At 41.0% G+C, this 18,233-nt stretch overlaps 1 long non-coding RNA gene across 1 annotated transcript in view; it reads left to right on the top strand.

The window, feature by feature from the left end:
* The window catches only part of LOC309810411, a 169,188-nt gene extending 154,307 nt beyond the window's left edge, over positions 1-14,881 (top strand). The window contains exon 3 of the long non-coding RNA XR_014294976.1: positions 14,750-14,881. This is a non-coding gene — a long non-coding RNA (uncharacterized lncRNA). The remainder of the gene's footprint in view (positions 1-14,749) is intronic.
* The last annotated feature ends 3,352 nt before the right edge of the window (positions 14,882-18,233 follow it).

The raw sequence follows: 18,233 nt of genomic DNA, 5'->3' as shown, positions 1-18,233 counted from the left end.
TATCCAGATTTGCAGAGTCTGAGTCATTCATGAAATGCCTTTATAATATTGGGTACTTACTCAAAACATCTCTAGACCTCATTTTGTGGAAGTTAGCTTGGTGTTTTAGCACACAGGTCTGGTCCCATGTATACCTGGCTTTGAATCTGAACCCTCCTCTTATGTCATTTTGGGCAAGTTTCTTTGCTTCTCTACTCATATTTTTTAAGTGGAAACAAATATAGTACATAAATTATTTGATGGTTATGAAGATTAAGTGAAATAATGCATGCAGAGCACATGGTGCTAATTAAAATATTAGTTCCTATTCTTATTACATCATTCCAGATCAGTTTATGAGCAAGAAAGTGAGCTCATTACTTCATAGCCATATTTTATTTTGATCTTACAATGATATTCCCCAACTTATCAGCCACTTTAATTATGAGAATTGTATTTAAATGACTTCTGACTGTGTTTGAAAAGCAAATTTACTCTTAGTGGTAACTATTTCCTTACATTAAAAAATATAGAAAACAAAATGTTGTGAAGTTTAATGGACTTGACATAGGCATTTTGAGGGATGACTCAAATACACTCTTTAAGTCCAGGCATCTCTAAGAAAGAAATAATTGTGATATTCAGGAGGCAGGAAGTAGATGTCTCCTTTAGTGAATTAAATCCTGCAGACGTTCACTAAGCATCTGTGCTTTGGCCAGATCCCCAACTTCCTACAGCAGCATGCAAAATCCTGGAAGGTGGAGTCTGGGTCTTTTTCAGCATTTCATCCCCAGCTTTTAGATATGGAGAAGAGAACGTAAGGGCTTGATTTAAAGGTATTTTTCTATTTGGACAGAAAGAGAAAGCACCAGCAGTTACTTAGAGATTTGATGGGGTGATAAAGGAAACTGGAACAAAGGAGCAATGTCTCTGACCTACTGTCAGCAGAGCCTACCTTCCAGGGGTGCACCTGGCAGTGGTGTTGAACTTCAAAGTTTATTGTAACAGCGGCTTAAATCTTGGGTGGGCCGGCCATGTGAGAAGTGTGGGATACATTTGACAGACTGGCTTAAAGGAGGAATGAACTCATAGAGTTGGCATCATTTGAACCATGCATCAAGCTCTAACCACTTTCTATCAACCCAGAAAGTTTTACTGAGCATGTACTAATTGCCCAGCACTGTACATGACCCTATGAGAGATAGAAAAGAAGTATAACTCATGGCCATAACCTTCAGCAGTGCACAGTTTTTTGCCTTTATTATCTTCTCTATCAGGGAACTGTACTTTCTCTCCACTAACAGGCTGTTTGTCAAGTGCGATGAGGATATTTCTAGCCCACTCACTCGCAGTTGAAATGACTTTTTTCTGAAGGTCCCTATCCTTTCACTCAGTTGTCCTTAACTTCCCAGCTTCACAGCTGCAAAATACCCCTGAGACTTCAGTGACTTCCCATAGGGACCAACTAAACTAACTAATAGGAAAGATGAAAAGTGGGAATGGGAGAAAACATACCACACGTACCATACGTTAATCTGCAGGTGTTTTATAATCCAACTCTCTTTGACTTTAGATATTCCATCTGTGCTTTACAATATAATATAATGTTTATAAACATAAAATTAATACTATAAAGTTAATGAACATTAACATTCAAGAGAATGCCAAGCACGTGGAGAAATCTGTGTTAGATTGAGCCGTGCCACCATTAAAGAACATTAAAAGCACTTGGGTTGCTTTCCATGTAGTAGCTGTAATTGAAATACTGCTTCCAATCTGTAGTACTTTTCAGTCCCCAAGTGAAAATAAACATGGCACAAGGAAAAATAAGATCACTATCATAGCAAAAGAAATTAGAGTGGTTATTAGTATATTAATTGAATACCAGATGGAAAAGCAAAACAAACAATAGCCTGCCAGGCTCCACAAGAAATATCTTCTAAATATTTTAGAAGAAAATTTAAAACAACATGTGGTGGTGAGGTATATGGATAATATATTTTCTGCTACCCTGAGCTTGATAGTGACCAAAATAGACCATGAATTATACCACTAGGAGATGTGAAGTTAGAAATTGTAGAGAAGTCCACCAGCAATTTAATTGGGAGTGGCCTTTACAGGTAACAAAATACATACTAAGTTTTTGGGTAAGTGTTGTTAGTTTAATTATCTGGGAAGAGAGTGTGTATGTGTATGCATGCTTGTTAACTTGTGTTGTCTTTCTAGCCATGTGTAAAGGCCATACACTGTGGCCCCAGTGGCCCTGGGTGAAGATCAATGCAGTTCCATTGGCTCAGAAGCCTGTGGGTAGATTTGCCCTTGGCTGGCGTGGTGGGGGACTTCAGGGTGCTTCCTGTGAGCTGTCTGTATTAACGCCACTCACATTTGAAGCCTATGAAATGCAAGGTGTGTAACAACTCACAATTTAGCAACTATCATGAACATTGCTTGAATCAGCTGGGTGCTAGAAAATGTGTCCAAATACATGAAAGCATTTGTTCCCTTGTTCATTTCCATAGGGAACAGTTCTTTTCTGATTTCCTCATGTATTATTGTCTAAAATGTAAAAACATTTCTGTATAATGAAGAACACTCCAGAATGTGTTATGTCCCTACAGATGTCTTACTTATTTTAAAATGGACCTTCAAATGTCCAAGTTGACTTATATTTATTCTTTGTTAAATACAGTTATTCATCAAACTCTCTTGAACACATGCTATGTGTCAGGTGTGGTTGGGCACAAAGATGGATAAAGGTCTCTTCTCTGCCTTGATGGAGCTCCTGGCTGAGAGGGACCTTCATCAATCACTGTGTTACAGTAGGGTAGGAGCAGTAATACAGGTATGGAAGATGTGCTATGGGGCCATAGGTGAGAGAACATTTAACTCCGCCTGAGAAGGTCAGGGAAAGCCTCAGGGAATGACCTTGAAGGCCAAGTAAGAATTCTCTTGGGAGAGAGGAAATTTCTTTCAAAAGAGAGAAACTAGTTGGTACATTCTTTTGCATAGTATATGTTCATCCTTCGGACCTTGTCTTTCCTAGTAGTGCTGGAAATCCATCCCTTACCTGAGGCTTCCAAGCTGGACTAGTTTTTCTCCTAGGCTACCTTTTAACCATTAGTCATAGCTCTCATCACTGTTTTAATTATTTGCTTTTCCATACCCCTTCTAGATATTACTGTTCAAGTGTCAAAATTCATCATTGTGGAATCCCTAGCCCGATGTCTGGCATATAGCAGGCACTCACAGAATATTAAATAAAATAATGAATGTCTGGGATAATCTAACATGACATCAATGTAGGGGACATGGTAGTCTGAGCCAGGTTGCAGTGGGTCTTAAGGGTGCTTCTAAGTGAGGTTACAGATGTCATCATGTGCTGGGCAGCAGGGATTCAGTGACTGCTTTGAGCAGTGGAATGACATGGTGCCTCTGGTGGCAGGTGGGGTGTGGATTGTATGGGAGTGACTGGCAGCTGGGAGACGTGTCCCTGATCTGCTTCCCGGAGTGGAACAGACGAGGTGGGTAGAGATTGGAGTGCACCACCCTGCAGCCTGGTTATGGCCTGGGGGGGTGGGAGTGGTGGGGGCAGTAGGGGACGAATTCTGAAGAGTGACATCCTATGGGATTTCCAAGTTAGTCACCAAGCTGGCATCTGAATCTAGGTTCCTGGGTTCCAGAGTGTGGAGTGGAGCACAGGAAGGCCAGGAACAGGAGAGGACCTGAAAGAATTCACTGTGCTGAGCAGCATGCAGCCCCCATGGACATTTACTGGATGCCGCTGGCCATTAAGGGTGGTGGAAGATGGGTGGGCAGAGAGAAGAGGGAGAACTCAAAATAGACTTTGGTTTGGGTAACCTGGTGAGTGCTGATGACTGAGCACGTTACAGAGGGAAGGGGGAGGAGCAGCAATCAGAACGTACAGCTGTGGGGGTGGGTTGGAACAGGTGGCAGGTAATAAATGGATTTTGTTGAGTTCCAGTTGGGGCACTTAGAGGAAAATCAAGATTTTGCATTGTGTTTTAAAGCTATCCGTGAGAATCATTTTACTTTACTTGTAAAAGTAACTTTTTATGAGCAGGAATGCCTTATTTGTGTTCCTAGTTGTAAGAGAGTTTGTTCAAACATTTTATACCAATTTAGTTAATTAGTACCGGACCAGGGAGGTCTGAGCCAGTGGTGTAAAAATTTTCAGGTTGGTAAGTAAGATCAGCATCCTAGGGCAAATGGTTTAAATATTTAAGTAAACTTTTCTCTACAATAAATATTTTCTATATAATTTCCTGGCAGTCATAGTCTCAAGATTATAAATCAGCAGAACTTGGAACCACCTACACAAACTGTTCAGTTTAAGAAGAAAGAAAATAGATTGAAACCTAATCTTATAATGATAAGTTATAGAGTAGGTATAACTTTAAGATACATTTTATGGTAACTGGTAAATATTCTCAAATCTTCTCTCTTATCTGTGCAAAGGTTAATTGTTAAGCCAGTGCTTTGCGTTTTCAAAGTTATGTGTGTCAACAGCTTTGTAAACTTTCTCTTAATGTTTTTGCCAAAATAATTATGGCCTATGGATTTGAATTGGATTTTTTACTGTTTTGACCATTAGCTAGTCAAAGATATTTGGGGCCTATCGTACTCTCCCCTTACGGAATGAAATATTCTGTTATTCTATTTCTTTTTTCTTGTGGGTTTTTTTTATTTTGTTTTGTTTTATCCTTGGCTTAAAATAGGAGTACTTGTTCTTGTGCCAAATTGTATGAAAAGTCCCAGGAAGAATTTGGCATTTTTTCCTAGAGTATACATTTTACTTGAGGAACTTGTCAGTTGCAAAATGGGGGAGGCTAATTAATTTAACACATTTTTGTATTAAAATAAATATGCTATATTATGCTAGAATAAAAAACCATGAGAATTTATACATATTAAAAAAGAACAACACACAAACTTCAAATAGCTATTGAGCTGGCTGCCAGCATTTTCAACTTCTCACTCCATCTCTGCGTGAGGTTTCATACTTTCTAAAGCTGGTCTTGCAGATGGGGGCATTTATACCCATCATTCTGGGTGCTGTTTTTTTTTTTTTTCGGTATGTGGGCCTCTCACTGTTGTGGCCTCTCCCGTTGCGGAGCACAGGCTCCGGACGCACAGGCTCAGCGGCCATGGCTCACGGGCTCAGCGGCCATGGCTCACGGGCCCAGCTGCTCCGCGGCATGTGGGATCTTCCCAGACCGGGGCACGAACCCATGTCCCCTGCATCGGCAGACGAACTCTCAACCACTGCGCCACCAAGGAAGACCCCTGGGTGCTGTTTTAAACAGACTTCAAGAAGATGTCATAACAGAATCGAGAGCCCAGAAATAAACCCATGCATATATGGTCAGCTAATATTTGACAAAGGAGCCAAGAATACTCAATGGAGAAAAGGCAGTCTCTTCAATAAATGATGATGGGAAAATCAGATATTCATATGCAAAAGAATGAAACTAGACCCCTATCTTACACCACTCACAAAAACTAATTCAAAATGGATTAAACACTTAAATGTAAGACCTGAAACCGTAAAACTCCTAGAAGAAAACCTATAGAAACAACTTATTGACATGGGTCTTGGCAATGACTTTTTGGATATAATATCTAAAGCACAGCAGCAAAATAAAAAATAAACAAGTAGAACTATATCAAAGTAAAAAGCTTCTGCATCACAGAAGAAACAATCAAAAAATGAAATGGGGGCTTTCCTGGTGGCACAGTGGTTGAGAGTCCGCCTGCCGATGCAGGGACACAGGTTCGTGCCCTGGTCCAGGAGGATCCCACATGCCGCGGAGCGGCTGGGCCCGTGAGCCATGGCCGCTGAGCCTGCACGTCCGGAGCCTGTGCTCCGCTGCGAGAGAGGCCGCAACGGTGAGAGGCCCGCGTACAGCAAAAAAAAAAAAAAAAAAAAAAAAAAAAGAAATGGCATCCTATGGAACAGGAGAAAATATTTGCAAACCACGCTCAGAAGGAGTTAATATCCAAAATATATGACACTCATTCAATTCAATACTAAAAACCACAAATAATCCAATTGAAAAATGGGCAAAGACCTGAATAGACAATTTCCAATGAAGATATTCAAGTGTCCAACAGGTACATGAAAAGGTGTTCAACATCACTAATCATCAAGAAAATGCAAATCAAAACCACAGTGAGATATCACCTCACACCTGTGACAATAGCTATCATCAAAAAGCAAGAGGTAACAAGTATTGGTGGAGAAGAGGGAACGCTTGTGCTTTGTTGCTAGGAATGTAAGTTGGTAGAGCCACCATGGGAGCTCCTTAAAAAAAAAAAAAGAAAAGAAAAAAAGTAGAACCATGTAATCCAGCAATTCCACTTTTGGGTGAATAGCCGAAGGAAACAAAAATCACTATCCTGAAGAGATATCTGCTCCCCTGTGTTCACTGCAGCATTATTTACAATAGCCAAGACATGGGAACAATCTAAGTTTTCATTGACAGATGTATGGATAAAGAAAATGTTGTGTATATATACAATGGAATATTATTCAACCTCAAAAAAAGAAGAAAATCCTGCCATTTGCAACAACATAGATGGACCTTGAGAGCATTATGCTAAGTGAAAAAAGTCAGGCAGAGAAAGACAAATACTATATGATCTCACTTATATGTGGAATCTAAAAAAAACCAAATTCATAGAAGCAGAGATCAAACTGGTGGTTGCCAGATGTGGTGCTCAGTCAGGGGGTCACGGGGGGCAGGATTGTGGGGGAATGAGTAAAGGTGGTCAAAAGGGACAAACTTCCAGTTATAGGTTCTGAGATGTAAAGCATGATGAGTATGATTAAAATACTGTATTATTTTTTGAAAATTGCTAACAGTGAATCTTAAAAGTTCTCATTACAAGGAAAACAAATCTGTGACTATGTGAGGTAATGGATGTTAGCCAAACTTGTGGTAATCATTTTGCAATATATGCATTTATCAAATCATTTTGTTATACACCTTAAACTTATACAATTTTGTATATCAATTATATCTCATTAAAACTAGAAATAAAGACGTCAAACAGCCCAAAGTAGTGCTTTTTAGTATGCTCACCACCCCTCACCCCTATCACACCCTCCTCATAGGATCTGAGCACCTAGAAAATGACTGTTTATTTCACCACATAACAATTATTTCATGTCTCTCCGAAGTGTGAGTGCCCTGAGAGCAGGCTTTTTTCCCTAATTATTTCTATATCCACAGCTCCTAGCTCCTGTCACAGAGTATTTGATGTATGTGTTGAAGGAATGAACGCATGAATGAGTTTTAGGGACTCTCCAGGACACTCATACACATAGCACTCTGACAGTGACCCTGGGGTTACCCTCATGTTTGTCTGGGGTGGAACTTATCATTACCATGAGGTGATACACTAGGCTTCAGAGTTACAAGAGAACAGCTCTTGTCATGGGCAGGAACAAAGAGAGCCTCCTGGAAAATCAAATCTTCAATAACTGAAGGAACTAGATTTGTTACATTAAAGGAGTGTATGAACTGTGGACTCACTGGAAGGAGAGACCCAGTCCATGATCATCCACCCTCTGGCAGCTAAGACAAAGGGCAGAAAAATAATACAGTGAAAATAATGTGCTTCAAAGGCTCTGTCTACTGACCACAACTGAATTCACCTCCTGCACATGTGTCATTATCCCAGTAACTCGTTATGACCAAAGAGATTGCATCATTCAGATGATAAGAATATTAGTTCATCTTTGCCACAGCTCATTTTATCCAGCATCCAGTCATGGTCTGAAAATTAGTGTATTTTTTTTAACTGGTGAAGAATGAATTGACAATGAAAATAAAGTGAGTTCTGAACATGGAAGATCAACCTAACTGGCCACCTACGGGGCAGGTGACTATGTCTAAGCTTGAAAGAGGAGAGGATTCATCCATTCAACAAACACTGGAATGCTATGTTTGTGCCAAGCATTATTCCAAGCAAAAAAAAAAAATGAAATGTGAGTCACATACCAAATAAATATGAAAATATTTGCTTCCAATAACATGTCTATTTAAGAAATTCAAAGTCTGAACAACTTTATACTTTGTCAGTTGCTCCTTTATAATAGATATTATATGGTAGGTGTTCAGTAAGTGATGTGGTAGCCTATACCTCCCTGAAGAGTGAAGGGGAACTATCTATTCTGTACTTGTCTGATGAAAGATCTGAGGCATCAGTGCAGTAATAGAAGAGTAACTTCACATTCCTACTGCAAACTTAAGTTTCAGGCCATGTGAGGATGGACCACGGGCTTGGTATGCCCTTGTTTGTACCCTATTTCTACCACTTACCACTGGTGTGACCCTTGGGCAATATACTTAAGCTCTGTGTGACTTAGTTTCCTCGTTAGTAAGCAGAAGTAATCTGTTTATTATCCCACCTACCTTCCTACAATCATGATGAAGTAAGATGATCTGTAGACAATGTTTAGAGCAGTACTTGGCACCCAGGTTATAAAGGCAAACTATCGTTTGCCTGTAATCATAGTAGACACCAGAAACATAAGACGAAATAGATTTTTTAAAAATACCTTTCTTGGAGGTGGATTTATAAAAACAAACAGACAATATTTGGGTATGGGAAGTTAAGTCCACAATGGATGATCAAAGAGCTAAGATCCACATACATTATTGGGCATTCATCATGTCCTCAGAACTGTGCTAGATGCTAAGGAGGATAGAAATGGCCCCGAAGCTCATTTCTGTCCTGCAGAAATTTACATTTTATTTAGGGCATCAAGGCTATAACAGATGGAAATAATTAAATAGTAAAAGACTGATAAAACCATTTAAGGCCATGATAAAAGAAATGTCACAATATAGTATTATATTAAAATAAATAATTAAAATATATTCATATTTCAGGACTTCCCTGGTGGTGCAGTGGTTAAGAATCTGCCTGCCAATGCAGGGGACACGGATTAGAGCCCTGGTCCGGGAAGATCCCACATGCCACGGAGCAACTAAGCCTGTGTGCCACAACCACTGAGCCTGTGCTCTAGAGCCCGGGAGCCACAGCTACTGAGCCCACGTGCCACAATTACTAAGCCCGTGTGCCTAGAGCCCATGCTCCGCAACAAGAGAAGCCACCGCAATGAGAAGCCCCTGCACCACAACAAAGAGTAGCCCCGGCTCGCCGCAACTAGACAAAGCCTGTGTGCAGCAACAAAGACCCAATGCAGCCAAAAATAAAACTAAATACATTTATTAAAAAAAAAAAAAAGAATTTAGGTTTTCTCCCCTGTGGTACAATTAGGCAATGGCTCTGGCTGATTCATAAGCAGCTCATTTTAGGGGAAACTGTGTGTTCAAGGGAATATTCCTGATGTGACAAGAAAGATTTAGTCTTTATTGGACTCACTAGCCTTGAAATGCCCTTGTTATTGACCAAATGAGAAAATGTTTGCTTCCAGACTGCAGATCCTAATGGTCCTTCACTATATTTATTTCCCACTTCTCTGACATATGTTGAAAGTTTTGAAGCCAGTAAGAACACTAGTATACAATGTATTTACAATCCAGAATTCTTAAACTAAAAGGATATAACTGCTGAATAACTATAGAAGGTAGCTTACAAAATGTTAGTTATGAACTGAATTATGCCTCCCCCTCAGTTCATATGTTGAACCCCCAGTGTGACCATATCTGGAGATAGAGTCTTTATGAGGTAATTAAAGTTAACTGAGATCATAAGGGTGGAGCCCTAATCTCATAGGATTGGTGGCTTTATAAGAAGAGGGAGATTCTCTCTCTCTCTCTCTCTCTCTCTCTCTCTCTCTCTCCCTCTCCCTCCCTCTCTCTCCCTCCCTCTCCCTCTCCCCCTCCCCCCTCTCTCTCTCCCTACCCCCCTCCCCCTCTTCCACTCTCCCCCTCTCCCTCCCTCTCTCTGTCTCTCCTTGCCATGTGAGGACAAAGAAAGAAGGCAGAAGGCAGCCATCTGCAAGCCAAGAAGAGAGAGCCTTCACTAGAAACGCACCATGTTGGTGCTCTGATCTTGTATTTCCAGCCTCCAGAACTGTGAGAAATAAATGTCTGTTGCTTAAGCCACCCAAGTTATGATATTTCATTATGGCAGCCTGAACTGGCTAATACAGTGTTAAACAAAATTACTTCTGACCTGCACTATTTTCTCTCATTTTCATTTTTTGATACATTCTTTTGTCTAGTAACAAGGCCTCTCAGTTGAGAGTCTGGACAGTGGTATGAGAATTTTTCTGGTTTGGTTTTATTCCAGACTGTCTTAATGAAGGCAAGAAGCTACATTTCAATTGACCTCTAGAATGTTATTTGCAGTACAATTTCTAGGCTGCATAAACCTGTATTCACTGGTGAAACCTGATTCTTGTTTCTGGCAACATTTGCAAAATTGCTCCAGGTGCCAGGCGAGTTCTTTCATCCAAGGAGAAGAGGAATTTCACAGGTTTCATTTTACATGTGAAACTTAATTCATGCCTCTAAAAACTATAAAATATGGAGACTAAAGATAGTCCGTCAAGGGTATGAAATGTGAATGAACAGCAGCAGAAACCAAATTTGTAAAAGAAGAGAAAATGGGCTGAACCAGAAGCCTTCAGCTTATTTACATTCTCTGTATTACATTCCCAGACATCTGTCTGGACAACAGAATGAAATTCATGATTATGGAAATGGGAAGGATGCGAGTGCAGGGCATGCTCTTCTGTGTGCTTTCAGCGTGGAGTTGTCACAGGTTTGATTGACCTTTTCTCTGACTGTGGACTGTCACAGCACTGTCAGAGGAGTGACTTCTGACGGGAAGCCACAGGAACTTTTGTGGAGGAGGGGCGGGGCTCTGTCAAAAGATAAACAGCCCTGAGACTGCTGCAGGCCTTGCCCACCGTCACCTTTAACACATTTCAATTCACTTCGTTACACACAATTTGATCGACATAGGGTGACTTTTCAAGTTTGGATTTAGGTTGTTTCTGAAATTTACAACAGGTCGATAGTGTGTTATTTCCATCCTTGAAAAGCAGAGCAAAGCAAAGCAACAGCAACAGGGCTCTGGCTCCCAGCCCAGGGAGGTGTCCCTGATGGAGGGTTTTAGGTTAAGGTCAATCAGGATGTGACAAAAGGTGGGTGTTTTTCCAGTTATGAAATTTAGTCCATCAGCGAAGCTCCCATTGTACCATGAGATTGGAACAATCCCTTACACTGAGGTTGTATCTAATTCTGGGCCCTTACTTAGTGTTAAAGCATCATCTGAGGGGCTTGTATGTGATACAGGTAGTCCTTTACAGGTAGTCTTTTATTAGTGTTTAGGTTTATCTTTCCCACCTGATTTTCAGTAGAGGCCATTCAGGAACCCATTCTGAAGTCTGGGTTTCCCTAGTTTCATCATCATGACCGGCTCAAGGGCACAGGTCTCGCTGCTGTGCCCGTGAAGTGTGAGGCTGCGCAAAGCTTGGTAGCCCTTTATAGCCCTTCATCACCTCCCCTCTGCGCCTAGGCACACAGGAACTATTCTCCTGCTCCACGGGGTTGTGTAGGCCTGTGAGCCAAGGGTATTTGTACTCAGAGGTCTTGCTGCTTCTCTGATTCTACATTGAAAGGCATTGGTCCCCTGTGAATTCAGATCACCCCAAACCAACCCAGTATGTCTTCTCACTCTGCCTTATCTCTGGATTTACAGTTTGTAACCCCACTCCTAGTTCTCATCCCCAGCTCCCCAGGACGCCTATTCATTATGTGCTTCCTCTCTATCTTCCTTCCCTGCAGTTCTGGCAAACAACCAGTCTTAATACCCATGGCTTTTCTATTCGCTGAATCTTTTCAGGGTCGAGTCAGTCAGTCAGCCTTTGTCAGTCAAAGGCTTTTCCTCTATATTTTGTAAAAGCACCCTTCCCTACAGCATAGACACCTCATGATTTAGCTGATAAATTATTGTCTTGCTTCATTATCCTGCTTTATGTTCATTCTCTCAAACAGATAACTCTGATGCCACCTACCATAGTAACTGCAATCAATTTTCCAAGTTCCCTCTAAAATACCACTCCATTTTCTGGGAAAAGAACAAAACAAGGGCTGGGCCTCAGCACAATTGTGACATCGATCATTCGGTTTTCATCATCTGTCTCCTGTACTCTCTCCCTCTCCATTAAATTTCCCAGGTGCTCATTGTGACCCAGGTCCCTCTCCTCTTGTGGTTCCTCTCCTCTTCTCACCAGTGGGTCAGTAGACAGGGAAATGCCTCCTTTATCCAGAGCCCTTGGGTAGTGATGTGCTTCACATAAACATAAATTTTCCAGGCTATTGAAGCTTACTTTGGGCAGAAAATTTCCTGTAATGGCTTTGAATAGAAAGTTTCTCAACCTCCTTTACATTGTTTCCTATCTTTGAAAACATGAGTTCAAATTCTTGTCTCTTTCTCATGCGGTATCTTGAATCAATAATCATTCATTCAACAAGCATATATAGAGCATCCATCATTACGTGAGAGGCTCAGAGATACAAAGATGAATACGGTAGTAGTTCTGTTGCCGTCGCAAGAGTTTAAGGTCAAATTAAGATGAGGATACTGAAGACAAATTGCTACAGTCCAGAGCAAAAGAGACTGTATGAAGGATGTGAACAGGGCATGGATAGGGCAGAGAGGGGACACAGAGGAATAGCAGCAACTCCGCCAAAACGGATGATGAGGTGCCAGGATAGGCTTCTGAGAGGGCTAGTCATCTATTATGAAGGACTCTGCCCTCCTCACAGAGTCCAGGCTGGTCTGCATTTTGAATTCTCCTGTCTGGCTCTTAAGGGGGTTCCGTTTCTCCTACTGCAGCTACACTGTCAGCTGTCACATCTTGCTCCTAGCAGACTATTCCCCTCTTAATGTGCATTTCTAATCATCTGTGAGCTGGGAAGCCTTATAACCAAGCCCCTTAAAACCAGGGCTCCCTTGGAGTAAATAGGCTCTCAACAAGGCTCCTGGGGGCTCTGTCAGGATAATGGGCAAGAGGGTTGTTTGACTGCTTGTTTTGATGAGACTATTTTGATTGCTTTGTGCTTCTTTCCTGGTTCTGGTTGGCTTGGAGGTTTGGTAGATAAGCAACCTCTAAATAAAATGAGGAGTCATTATGGATTCATGTCAGGAGGAGAAGGGTTTTTAATATAAAGGAATTATTAATATCTCTCTATAATGGGCATCTACCATGTGCCAGATTCTTTACCTTTATTATTTCTTTAACCCTCACAATAGCCCTGCAATATAAGTAAAATGCTCCCCATTTTATGAAAAAAGAAACTGATACTCAGAGACTACACAATTTACTGCCCTTTGTGGTGTTAGACAGATTTCCTGGTCTCCCTGTCCCTCATATCCTTCATCTGTAAAATGGGAACAGTACTACTGTGTATCTCTAATAAGAGTTGTGAGGGTTATGGAGGTGAATAAGTGTAATTATAACTAAAGTGCCTGATGTATAGTAGAATTCAGCTGTAGCTGCTCTTATTATTGTCATGTTGTTGTTACCAGTCATATAGGTATTGTACTTAGAAGCAGAACCAAATTCTAAACTCCATCCCACAGCAGGTTCTCTGATACCAGGGAGAATTACTCTGTAGCAGTGATTTTGCTCAGCATGGCTCAAACTACATGTGGAGGCTGCCACGTGCCCTGTCTCTGAGCCACAGGAGGACAGGGACGGGGTTATACTCTTACCCTGGCTGTCCTTATCACTGACTCCCCGAGACCCACTCCAAGGACAATGAATTGTGACATTTTAAGAGAAGGTTGTAAGCAATGACTTCATGCTACTTTTGAAGTCTGTCTCAAGGTCAAGTTTTGTTTTGAAAAAGCAGAAATACCAAAGCCTCGATCACCACAGCTTTTCCCCTCTTAGGGAGATATTGTCCCAGAGATTTCTTATACTACTTTGGAACTTAAAGATGCTTCATTCCAAGCAGAATGTTTCTTTATGTTGGCCCATTTTATTAGAAAATAACCTCCCACCATGATGTGCTAACTGATCACATTCATGACTGAGATTGACAGATCAAGAACAAACAGCATGTTTCCAGTCATCTCAAATTTCTCTCTTTAGAACTGACTGTTTACGGTATGGACAGGACTTGGAATAATCATTTGCATGGGTTTTACTTGGTTGCACTTTAATTTCTTGAAACTTAAAAAAGGAATGTTAGCATGAAATACGCCATTCCACAAGGAGAATGCTTTCTTCCACTATGTTGTTTTCCAATGTAAAAAAAAAAAAAAAAAAAAAAAAAAAAGAACTTGAAGAGTGTCTAGAAGTTCTTTGAAATATAGTCATTTGAAATTTCAATAAAATCCTGATTTGTGATGGGAGAACGGTGATTACTTTTTCCTCTCTTTTCAAAAACTCCCGTAACGAAAATTAAAGGTTTCTCAATATAATATAAAATATGATTCTCATCAAAAAGCACTTATTAGCTATAATAATTCTTACATGATTCTATGCAAAGATGTTACCGTGCATATAGCCCTTGATAAGTATTCATTAAATTGAATTAAATCTTGTTACCCTGCCCTATCTATCTCTGCTTTCTAGAAACCTGGTATAAATTAAGGAAAATGAATACAGCTAACAAACATGACATGAATATCAACATTTACATTATGAATTTAACATGGAATGAGTGTGTTCCCACAGCCCTGAGTTGCAGAGATTCATGGAATTTGTCTTATTTAAGCATTCAGTAATATCACCCCCCCACACCTTTTTTTATAGTCTGTGAGGAATTCTAAGATGAAATGGGACTTAAAGCCATACCTGAATGAAGCAAGGAACACCCCTTGGCAAACAGGATGAAAGGCAAGTGTTGGAGGTGAAGAAAGCTGGCTGTCAGTACAAATCAAAAAGGTATGTATGTTTTATCCTTCTCACTACAAAACTTTGTATGTTTTATCCTTCTCACTACAAAAACCAGTTTTATCTGGGGTGGGGCGGGGGGTGAATCGGTATGTTATTTGGTGGGCAAGGACCAAAGTAATTTTCACAAGGATTCAGCACCTGTAGAAAGCAACTGACTATTCCTAAAGGTCCAGGGAAGTAGAATCGGACCTTTCTGACGGGCTAGTTTGATATGTGGCCACACACTTTTTTTCTGGGTTATGGGACTGCTTGATGTTAGATGCTGGTAGACTTGGGAGGTAAGAGAATATAGGGCAGAGGAAGCAAAGAGGCGTTTTGCGTCAGAGAATGCATTATGCTAAACTTTAGGAGTCCATTTCCCTGCAGCATCTGCTGCAGAAGGAAGGATGCTTCCGTGGAGGGAGATGCCGCCAAGAAAGGGGTGCCCCAGGCTGCACCTCTGCCAGTCGCTTCCTCGGCAGCTTGAGCCGTGATAGGGAACTGTGGTGGTGGGCGGTGGGGGGGAGCGCCTCAAAGCCAGCCAAGAGGAAGAAACTTAAAGCAGGGCGTGTTTTTTTCAGTTTCCTGCTAATCACCTGCTTTGTTGAAGGCAAGCTGGGCTGGGGACCCAGTTCTGCAGATTTGTGATTTAGTGAGTAGAACAGTATCATTAGCGTAGCTGAGGAATGGTGTCTCTTGCACTAACTCGAAACATGAGTCAGCAAACACCAAGAGCTTCAGAACATGAGATGAAACCAGGTCCCTTTCACCTTAAATAACACCAGGCTGAGCAGGCAGAAACGTGGGGCTCTCTGGACCAAAGGGACTGTTGCTGGAGACAGCAGAAGTGATCAGGTAAAGAAGAGCAGATGACGGACAGTCGGCTCCCTTTGTTAGTCGCTGATCTTCTCACTGCCTGGTCTGTGTGACCGGATGACCTGGGTACACAGCGCTGCCCCCTAAGCCCCATCAGGACCCTGCCTTTGTAATGACTCATCAGAAACATCGCCCTCAGCCAAATTATTTAGAGTGCAAGGAACCACTTTTGTACAGGTGAGAAATCCCAAGGTATCCTACTGCCAACGGGTCAGCACATTACAGGTTCAGGTCAGCACTGTTAGATGAAAGCGTGATTATTTTTAGCCCATTGTGCTTTTCTGCCCTTGAGCAATTATTCTGAGCTTGAGGGTGAGAGGAAAGCAGACTTTCTGCCAGCACATTCTCCGGGATGGCAGGCAGGCTTTAGCTGTCTTCACAGTCCTTCTCCAGAACCTTAGGTCGGATGCTCGCCTGGTCCTCATGCCCTCAAGTCTCTAGATACAGTTTCTTTTCTAGGAACTGAGCTTAATCCAGCTTTGTAATCTATTTACTTCCAACTCCTGCTTTAATCAACTCAGTACTCTTCCTTCTGCACTCATTAGTCTCCTTTCATCATCCACTTCTTTTTTCTGATCCGTTTCACTTTTGGCCTCATGGTTTCATATCCCTCCCCAAACCTGTCTTTGTAACCAATAAAAAAGAGTACACCCATGACACACATGACATTGGAGGGGTGGGGTCATCACAGTGACAGCGGGGGGGCGGGTAAGAGGAATAAACAAGTTCTTGGTATTTGAGGGTTAAGCATTGTGAGAGAGATGTTGACAGAATCCAAGAACTATAAAACTGGAAGAGACTTTTTTAACCACAGTCAAATACTTGACTTGTTATTTTGAACATCTCCTCCCTTTGAAACATAGGTCCAAACTTTCCAGCCTCTCTGGTACAGGAAGACTAACTAGTAAGGGGTTGGATGGGTGTTGAGTGAGATAATCTCTAGTATCTATCACTGTTTTTGAAATAGAGGTGGCTAGGAATCACGTGGTCACTAATTGACCAATAGTTTCCCATGGCCTTGAAGGGAGATTTGATCGCAGGGTGGGCGGGGGGGGCGGGTAACAAACAGCATTGTATGGTTCCAAAAAAGAGTGGCTTCCTGTGAAAGAAAGAGAATGACACAATCTTTTCATTTCTGTTTTTTCTCTGCATTTCACGGTACGTTTTTGTAAAGATAACAGATGGGATTCCTATATTCATTAAGGAGAGAAAAAGAACTCTTCATCTGCTAGTATTTTAAATAAGGGAAATACATAGTATTTACTGCTACCCTTTGAAGACCCTTTGAAGATTTTAATTAGCACTGAACGTTTTATTCCATCTGCTTAAATGAGTAGGCCACATGGTCACAAGGCCTCTCATTTCAGGCTGATGAACCAATTCATTGGGTCTCCTTGGTTGGAACTAGTAGAAAAATCCTCAACTCAAAAGACCCCATAAATTACCCAAAAGTTATCTTCACTTTAAAAAGATTTACAATAAAAGAGCATATATGTAAATACATGTGTGTAATATACATGTGTAGATTCAAAAATTCAAAAGAAGCGATTCAATATTGTCTGTTTGACTTCAACCCAATCTCCCACAGTGCAGTGATTCCTGATATGTCTGTTTTTTTGAACACTTTATGGCACTTTATATTTCATAGAACACTTTCACATATTGTTTTATGATTCTCTCTACCCTGTGAGATAAAACAGAGTAGATCATATTTTCTTTAATTAAAGATAAGAAAATGAAGGCACAGAGAGCGCCAATGATTTGCCCCAGGTCACAAAGTTCCAAAGAGACTTTCCTGACCCTGTAATCTAAATCTTTTCATTTCTATCCTGGTACTCTAGCTAGCAATGAAAGCTTAATTATCAAAGGGAGACTCTTTCCTTCTTTAGGAAGATTATTTTGTATCAGTTGGGCTTTACTGAGGATAGATCTGAAATGTAATGCATGCTACAAAAGCAACTTTAGTAATATGGCAGTATGACGGGATGCTTCTGACCATTGGGAGGAGACAGATGTGGGAATGAATTCCACATCAGCTTCCTTTTAGCTGAGCGACCTTGAGCAAATAACTACTTAACCTCTATGAGGATGAATATTCTCCTCCATGTAGGATATATTCTCCTCCATGTAGGATATAAATAACACTTACACATATAGATACGCAGCACACATTCTATGTTCCCTGGAAAATCAAATCACTCTATTATTGGACTATTTGAATAAATTGAGTCCATTTGTTTATTTTAAGAATATTAAACATCTACCCTGAGAGGACTACTGTTCTAGACGCTGGAGATAAAAAGATTAATAAAACCAATTCCTGCCTTTATGGCACCAAAAAGGTGTGGTGGGGACAGGGGAGGCTAGAAAGTCCCTGTAAGTGATTTACTCCTTGAGCTAAGTCTTGAAAGCTTGACTACATAAATCTCTGTGGGCCAGAGTTCTGGAGTCATTATCTTATCTAGGTCAGTTTACGGGATAAAGG

This window comes from Mesoplodon mirus, assembly GCF_964341445.2.
Source record: "Mesoplodon mirus genome assembly, chromosome: 9".
In the NCBI taxonomy this organism is placed as follows: Eukaryota; Metazoa; Chordata; class Mammalia; order Artiodactyla; family Ziphiidae; genus Mesoplodon; species Mesoplodon mirus.
The sequence above is the reverse complement of the archived record's forward strand: the minus strand, read 5'-3'. Positions and strand labels throughout refer to the sequence as shown.